This window comes from Otolemur garnettii, unplaced genomic scaffold (genome assembly GCF_000181295.1).
Source record: "Otolemur garnettii isolate 467f Iridium unplaced genomic scaffold, OtoGar3 scaffold00125, whole genome shotgun sequence".
NCBI classification, from domain to species: domain Eukaryota; kingdom Metazoa; phylum Chordata; class Mammalia; order Primates; family Galagidae; genus Otolemur; species Otolemur garnettii.
This window is the reverse complement of record NW_003852520.1, coordinates 2929493-2936477: the sequence shown is the minus strand read 5'-3', so window position 1 is coordinate 2936477 and position 6985 is coordinate 2929493.

The window sequence follows — 6985 nt, the reverse complement described above, 5'->3', positions numbered from 1 at the left end:
ATCACTATCAATTTATAGCATAATCTGAGGTCTGGTAGCATGATTCTTTCTGCTTTGTTTTTATTCCTGAGTAAGGTCTTGGCTATTCAAGGTTTTTTCTGATTCCAAATAGAATGAAGTATTATTTTTTCAAGATCTTTAAAATATGACAGTGGAGCTTTAATGAGGTTGCATGAAAATTATATATTGCTTTGGGTAATATGGACATTTTAACAATGTTGATTCTTCCTAGCCATGAATATGGTATGATTTTCCATTTGTTAACATTTTTACTTATTTATTTTCTTAGAGTTTGATAGTTCTCTTTATAGAGATCTTTCAGATCCTTTGTTAGGTACACTCCTAAATATTTCATCTTCTTTGGCACTACTGTGAGTGGAATAGAGTTTTTGACTGTTTTTTCACCTTGACTGCTGTTGGTATATATAAAGATTTACGAGTGCTGATTTTGTAACCTGAGATGCTAATGTATTCCTTGATCACTTCTAAGAGTTTTAGAGTCAAATCCCTGGTGTTTTCTAGGTATACAATCATATCATCTGCGAAAAGTGAAAGTTTAATCTCTTCTAACCCTATATTGATGCCCTTAATTGCTTTTTTTTTTTTGCCTAATTGCGATGGCTAAAACTTCCATTACAATGTTAAAGAGCAATGGAGACAATGGGCACCCTTGCCTGGTTCCCGATCTGAGTGGAAATGATGTCAACTTAACTCCATTCAATACAATATTGGATGTAGGTTTACTGTAGATGGTCTCTATCAGTCTAAGGAATGTCCCTTCTATGCCAATTTTCTTAAGTGTTCTGATCATGAAGGGATGCTGGATATTATCATAAGGTTTTTCTGCATCAATTGAAAGAATCATGTGGTCTTTGTTTTTTAATTTGTTTAATGATGCATTATATTTATAGAATCACATATGTTGAACCATCCTTGAGATCCTGGGATAAAACCCACTTGGTCGTGCTGTATAATTTTTTTGCTGTATTGCTAGATTCTGTTGGTTACGATCTTGTTGAATATTTTTGCATCAGTATTCATTAGTGATATTGGTCTATAATTTTCTTTTCTTGTTTGGTCTTTTCCTGGTTTGGGGATCAAGGGGATGTTTGCTTCATAGAATGTGTTGGGTAGTATTCTGTCTTTTTCTATATTTTGACAAAGGTTGAGTAACATAGGTACTAGTTCCTCTTTAATGGTTCGGTACAATTGTTACATAAAGCCATCTGTTCCTAGGCTTTTCTTTTTAGGGAGATTTTGTATAGTTGATGCTAATTCAGAACTTGATATAGGCCTGTTCAACATTTCCACTTCATTATGGCTAAGTTTTGGGGAAGTGGCGTGCTTCCAAGTATTAGTCGATTTCCTTCAGATTTTCATATTTCTGGGAATAAAGTTTCTTGTAATATTCATTAAGGGGCTATTGCTATTTCATCTTTTCCGTTTCTCATTGATGAGTTTAGAGATTTTACTCTCTTTTTTCTTGGTTAGGCTGGCCAAAGGTTTATCTATTTTATTGACCTTTTAAAAAAAACAACTTTTTGATTTATTGATCTGTTGTATAATCCTTTTGGTTTCAATTTCATTTAATTCTGCTCTAATTTCGGTTATTTGTTATCTTCTGCTGGATTTTGGATTGCAATGTTCTTCCTTTTCCAGCTGCTTGAGATGTCCCATTAAGTTGTTAATTTCCTCTCTTTTTATTCTCTTGATGAAGGCTTCCAGTGCTATAAATTTCTCTCTTAGGTATCCCAGAGGTTCTGATAACTCATATCTTCATTATCATTTTGTTCTAAAAATTTGGTAATTTCCTTCTTGATCTCGTCTCTGACCCATCTATCATTCAGCATAAGGTTATTTAGTTCCCATATTTTTGGATGAGACTGCAGATTCCTGTTGTGACTGAGTTCAACTTTTATTTCTTGATGGTCTGAGAAGATGCATGGAATAATTTCTATTCTTTTACATTTACTGAGGTTAGATTTATGACATAAGATGTGATCGATTTTCGACTATGTTCCATGGACTGATGAGAAAAATGTGTATTCAGTTTTGTTAGGATGAAATGTTCTGTAGATGTCTGTTAGGTCCAAAAGTTGAATAGTTAAATTTAAATCTAAAATTTCTTTGCTAAGCTTCTTATTGGAAGCTTGTTGGATCTATCCAACACTGCCAAAGGAGTATTAAAATCTCCAATTATGATGAAGCTGGGAGAGATAAAGTTGCTCATGCCTATTAGAGTATCTCTTATAAATTGAGGTGCATTCTGGTTGGGTGCATAGAAATTGATAATTGAGATTTCATCATATTGAGTATTACCCTTAACAGATATAAAGTGGCCATCCTTTTCCTTGCTTACTTTTGTTGGTTTAAACGGTAATGTATCTGTGAGTAAAATTGCAACACCTGCTTTTTTCTTCTTTCCATTGGCCTGGAATATAGATGACCTTCCCTTCGCCCTGAGTCTATATTTACCTTTTAAAGTAAGATGCAATTCTTGAATACAGCAGATGTCTGGTCTGAGTTTCTGTATCCAATCAGCCAATTGGTGCCTCTTTAGAGGACAATTTAAGCCATTCACATTGATTGAAATTATGGATAAGCCTGGTAAAATTTTGGGCATCAAGTTGCTTGAAAGTCCAGTAGACATTTTTAATCCTTTCGCCACTTTGGAAGTTGGAATGTGATCAAAAGTTTCTGAGTGAGTTTACTTTTGTTGTCAAGGATTGCACTGGTCATTATGGAGGATAGGTTTGAGAATTTCTTGGAGAGCTGGTTTAGTTTTGGCAAATTTCTTCAACATGTGAATGTCGTTAAAGTATTTAATTTCTCCATCATAGATGAAACTCAGTTTAGCTGGATACAGGATCCTGGGTTGAAAGTTACTTTGTTTAAGGAGATTAAAAGTTGGTGACCATCCTCTTCTAGCCTGAAAGGTTTCAACACAGAGATCTGCAGTCATTCTAATACTCTTCCCCTTATAGGTTATGGTTTTCTTGCATCTAACTGTTTTCAGAATTTTCTCTTTCATATTAACTTTAGTGAAGTTAATTATGATGTGCCTGGTGGATGTCTTGTTCAGGTTGAGTCATGCTGGAGTTCTGAAACTATCTGCTATCTGAATTTCAGAATCTCTTGGTATGTCTGGAAAGTTCACTTTTATAGTTTCATGAAGAAGAGCCTCTGTGTTATGTGAAGCAACTTTGTCACCTTTAGGGATTCTTATAGGGTGAATATTAGTTTTCTTCAAATTATCCCAGAGCTCTCTTACAGAAATATCCATTTTTTCTTTCCATTTATTTTCTTCTTTGAGCTCTTGGGTTCATTCAAAAGCTTTGTCTTCAATGTCAGAGATTCTTTCTTCTTCCTGTCCCACTCTGTTACTGAGAGATTCTACCATATTATTCAAGTCTTTGAGGACTACAAAATCTTGCCTCCATGTTTCAAGATCTTTGGTCATTTTGTCTTTGAAATCATTAAATTCTTTTTTTCTTTTCTTTTCTTTTTTTTTTTTTTTTGAGACAAAGCCTCAAGCTGTCCCCCTGGGTAGAGTGCCATGGCATCACGCTCACAGCAACCTCCAACTCCTGGGCTCAAGTGAGTCTCCTGCCTCCGCCTCCCAAGTAGCTGGGACCACAGGCGCCCACCACAACGCCGGCTATTTTTTGGTTGCAGCTGTCATTGTTGTTTGGCGGGTCCAGGCTGGGGATTCGAACCCGCCACCTTAGGTGTATGTGGCTGGCGCCTTAGCCAGTTGAGCTATAGGTGCCAAGCCAAAATCATTAAATTCTTAAGACATCTTTTGAATAATTTCTTGAGAGATCTTATGAATAATTTCTTGAAATTCTAATTCCCTTCTTTCTTCCATTCTGTTAATATTATTTGCTATCCAAATTCTGAACTCAATTTCTGACATCTTAGCCATCTGTTTATGGGTGGGATCTTCAGATGCATCTGACACATTCTTGCTTGGGGGAGTTGATCTACTCTGGTTATTCATATTACTGGAGTTTATCAGCTGATTCTGCCCCATGCTTAATTTACACCATTTGGCTAGATAAACAGGTAAGAAGAAGTTGGGTTGTAGACTCCGGAAATAGTGATTTAGTAGCCCTTTGTGGCAAAAGCTGGGAGTGGTGTCTGTATGCTTTCCCTTAGAGCTTTGCCAAGGATGTGTATAGTGCTACAGTCTGAGCGACTGGGTGCCTGCTTGATGTGGTGTGGCTGAGTGTCTCTATCTTGTTTTCGGCTGGTCTCTGTTCTACCTTAGAAAATCTATTACTCTGAATTAAAGTCTCAGCTTTGGAGAAATATCAGTGATTAAGTCACCTCGCTCCTGCAGGTGACATTTGGGAAAAGAAAATCACACCTTCCCAGATCCACACACCCAGTGTACCACTTTGGATAGTTCTCAGGTGATGGGCCCTGTTCAAGAGATCTAAATCAAGTGTCCTAGTTACCACTGGTCTCAAGTGGGGGGTTCAAAAGGCCTGTGGCAACTAGACAACAGGGGCCTTCTGGCAGCTCAGATATGACTCACTCCAGTGCTCTGTGAGGTCAGAAGGCCCTACCCAGCAAATAAATTAGTCTGGGAAGGTTGATGCCTCCTCCCCCACCTTCCACCTTTGTCACACCCAATCACTGGAGACCCTGCAGGGCTGTGACCCAGTTGTCCAATAAGCAAGTGTGGCAGGGCTTTGTGTCTGCCAGAGTCAAAGTAAAGTCAATGCCACTTCCACTCAGTTACTGCTCTTTGTCACCAGCCAGCAATAGGAGCTGAAGCCTGTCTGTCTCGTGCACTCAATGACAGCTGGAGAATGTTCCACCTAAAGTCAATCTAAGCCTGAGAAAATCCAGACAGCAGCAGAGATTCTTTCTCAACCACCAGTTAATTTTCCCAGTTTAAGAGATCCAAACCTATTGACCCAATCAGTACCCAGTCTCTACCTGGAAAGCTCACATGGTCTCCAGCAAATAGATAACAGAAGTCTACTCATAACTCAAGTGTGGCTCTCTCTGATGCTCTGAGGAGTCAGAAAGGCCCATTCAGTAGATGATTTGGAGTAAAGAGGCTGATGTCTCTTTCCCCACCTTGCTTGCCAAACTCTGGTAACCCCAGTCTCTGGTAACCCCACCACCAGTCTCTGTGGCCCAGTCCTGTCCAATAAGCAAGTGTGTCAGGGTTTTGTGCCTGCCAGAGTCCAAGTAAACTCAATGCCTCCTCCTCTTGGTGACCACTCTTTGTTGCAAGCCAGCAGAGATAGTTGAAGCCTATCTGCCTCAGGCACTCAATGGGAGCTGGAGAATATTCCACCTGGACTCAATCTAAACCTGGAACTTGTTTTCTTGAATTCATGGTTTGCCTTGGTGGAGAAGACATGTATTTATCTATCTCTTCTCAGCTCAGCTCCCCACCTTCAGTTTTGTTGGATTCTTCTGGCGGTTGTCTCTCCCCTGAACTGGAGTTTATGTTGAAAGCTAGTTCCAGTCAGCTCTCATCTCCTGTTCCTCCATATTTTTATTGAATGTGAAAGTCATTCCTCTTTATATAAAGAATTACCTGATATCTCTGGATCTCAGTTTCTACAGTTATAAAATGGTAAGGTTGGCTTTTTATCCCTCCAAATTCTTATAGTATTCTAGTACTAAAACAAAATACAAGAGGCTTGATATCTCATTTTTACATCACAAATTCAATGAAGGAAAAGATGGCAGAAGTAGCATTTGATTTACGTCAAACAATATACAACAACTAGCTATACATAAGCAATATAGATTTTGAGTAAAAGAAGAGAAAAATTAGCTATTGATTTTTTTTCAACCAAGCTCTTTTATCATACTAGGGATATGTAGACATGTATATCCCCATTGTAAATCAATTGTTGAAAAAAAAATGCTGCATAGGGCATTTCTTAGTGATTTTATTTTTATTAGGTAAATACTGCTGATTTTAGCTTTCTAAAAATGTACTGACTATTTTCCTAGGTTTTAACAATAGGCAGCAATTTCTTGCTAAAGGAATTTCAATTAATTTTGTTCTCTATGACATTTAATACGTTAATAATATACTTTTGTTGTTACTATCAAAGCCATGTATGTATGTTTACCAGGGGAGGTTAATGAGGTAAAAACTTACCTTAATTATTAAAATATATGCCCCAGACTGGGGAATCAGTGTCCACTAAAGTAATTCATTCTGTAAAATTGAACGTGGGAATGGAATTTTAAAGAGAAATATAAAGCTTAAATATTATTTTGTTTGGGGTATAAGGACATTACTGAAATTATGTCTCATTATTGTGGAAACTGATAATATAGGTAAATTTTCTTGCCATTCCTATAATGCTAAAATAATATAATTTATCCTTATAATTTCCAGAGGGATGGATGGAAAGGTTTTATTTTATTTTATTTCATATTTGAAATAGGAATGGCCTTCTTTCTGGTAGAAAGAAGTTTAAAAAACAGGTGCTCTGTACTATATATTTGCAAAACATCAAGTACTCTGTAAAATCTTTTCCAAGGACTTCCAGTTTTACCTCCAGCAGTAAAGAGCTTAGGAATCCGTCAGTCCAGTCATTATGATAAGATAAACATGGAGAAAGACTTTTCCTGCATCATAAAACTGAGGTCACAAGGAAAACAACTCTCAAATTTTGAGAGACAGAAGAAATCAGAGCAAAGATCTGTTTACCTTGACCAGAAGCACTGGGGCCATAAACTGGAAGAATTTCTTAAATGGTAATTTTGATGAATTGCTGGAGGCTGACTGTGGACTAGCATGAGAGTAATAAAATTCTTACACATTTTGGGGATTCTGGGAAGATGGCCGACTGGCAGCAACCCTGGTCAGAGGCTCCTGAACAAAGGAAGAAAAACTGGTTGGAATCAGAATCTATAAAGTCAAAGACGGGGAGCTGAGCCCAGAAAGAAGTTCGGCAAGCTATAAATCCAAGGAAGATCATTTAAGAACATAAAATACAGG